Here is a 2,180-nt window from a genome sequence, read left to right on the forward strand (position 1 = left end):
TCTCTGTCAGGTAAATTTTCACTTCAGGGGTAGGGGGCTGGTGACCAGTTATTTTTTTAGAGGGATTTTTCCTCTCTTTCACGCCACCCCATATGGGGTGTGCTCAGGTTTTTCTCATAAATTGGCCTTTTGCCACTTTAAAAAAGAACCACCATGCCCTTCAACCAGAGCCCCTACCCCAACCCCTTTCTCTTTAATCACACACACACACACACACACGCACTCACACATGCCATCATAATCAATCATCCCACAAACCCAAGTCCTCGGCTGTTTCTGGATGTTTTGATGTCCCAGCAGCTCCTGCTTTCTCTCTTCTCTGTCCTATGTCTGCTCTGTGCCCTAGCCTTGGTTCCAGTAAGGGGGTGGTCCACTCTGGAATTGCCATGAATTTCTATCTGGGCTTCTGTTTAAGTGTTTGGGTGTGCAGGGTCCCCAGACTGGTGTAGAAACTGAGAAGAGATCCCTGGTTTCCTGGTAGGTAAAGACCTCCTCTGTCCTCTTATGCTAAACATAAACATTTAATTGGCCCTCATTTCTGACAGGTTCCATAAGAAACCTCCAACTTCTTTCTTGAAACTATGAATGTAAAGAAGGTATTTCTTCTTGTGTTCTCCCCCAGACAAGTTTTGTTGAACTTTACCTATTTTCTGTGGTTTGTATTGTGAAAACAAACCTTTCCCCCCCAAATCTGAAAAAATACATAATTGTGTTTTTTCTGACTGTATGCTCTATTTTTTTCCCCTTGAAAATCTTTGCTTTACCCCCACCTTGAGTCACAGAGAACGACTTAAATTGGTCTGATCTTCTGACCTGTTGTCTGCGGTCTCTGGCCCCACGCCTTGTGTCCCCTGTGAACAGAATGAGCTGTTTTGAATAAATTCTGCAGAAGAGAGAGCTGAAAATGCAGGAGTGTGAGGCCTCCACAAGAATAGAGAACTGGCAAAAATAAGCCAATACAAAATCAGAGTTTCTCCCATACCCACCTGCTGTCCCGCTTTGTTATGTAAGTATAAACAGTTCTCCTCTTTTCTCCTGAGAGTAAGGGATGTGGGTTTTACTATGCAGCTCTCCCTTCCCTGTGTTGCCAGGGGCAGATGTGTATAGATGAATGTCTGTGATTTATCACTGGCCAGTGTTGTGAGTCCCCTAATCTCCCTGGTCTTGAGTCCTCTTCCAGAACTTTCACAGAAGCTGAGGCAGCCGCGGAATTTCAGGTGTACCCGTTTAGTGAGGGACAGCCCTATCTTTCAGAGAGGAATCTGGAGGGTCCTTTGGGTGCTGCTACTCTGCCCAACCCCCTCCCCCAAGAGACCTGGCTTGTAAAGGTGAAGATTGTATAGAACTAAAAGAATTCTTCCCATAGAACCATCTGTGCAAGGACATGGAAGTGTAAAGCAGTAGGCTGTGTTCTGGAAACAGTTTCCCTGAATGTGACCTGGCATTAAGGGAGTAATAGAAAGGAGAGTGACTACTGCACAAGATGACTAAGATGAGGAGCTTTGGGGCGCTGGATGGCTCAGTTGTTAAGCGTCTCCCTTCAGCTCAGGTCATGATCCCAGGGTCCTGGGATTGAGCCTCATCTTGGGCTCTCTGCTCAGTAGGAAGCCTGCATCTCCCTCTCCCATTCCCTCTGCTTATGTTCCTTCTCTATCTCTGTCAAATAAATAAAAATCTTTAAAAAAAAAAAAAAAAAAGATGAGAAGCTTTGCAAACTCTGAAGTGCCAGACACCTATCAGGGAGTTCTGTTAACTATCTTGCAGGATTGATATGACTATCACACAAAGTAATCTATAGGCCAACTTTTAAAGTGGAACAACATTAATTCAGAGTTAACTATTAGAGAGATAAGATGTTTTACATAAATTTGAATGAAGTGTAAGATGAAGGTGAATTTCTATTCATAAATCACAGGGACCTGGTTTCAACCTGAAGGCCCTAGTCCGACTGTGAGATTTGGGCTATGAGGAAACAATGGAATCTGGCAGTGGGATCAAATCAGGGTTGGTGTTAAGTCCTCTCAGGGTGCAAGCAAGTGTTCTTGGTTCTTCTTCCCACTCTCTCACTCTCCCACTACCCGGGATCTCTCCAAAAGCATTTTATTTAATTTTTTCGATTTCTGCTTTGGACCTGCCTTCTCCTCCCTTAATGGATTCTCTTCCAGCTCTTCCTGGCCCCT

Source organism: Mustela lutreola, chromosome 3, assembly GCF_030435805.1.
Source record: "Mustela lutreola isolate mMusLut2 chromosome 3, mMusLut2.pri, whole genome shotgun sequence".
In the NCBI taxonomy this organism is placed as follows: domain Eukaryota; kingdom Metazoa; phylum Chordata; class Mammalia; order Carnivora; family Mustelidae; genus Mustela; species Mustela lutreola.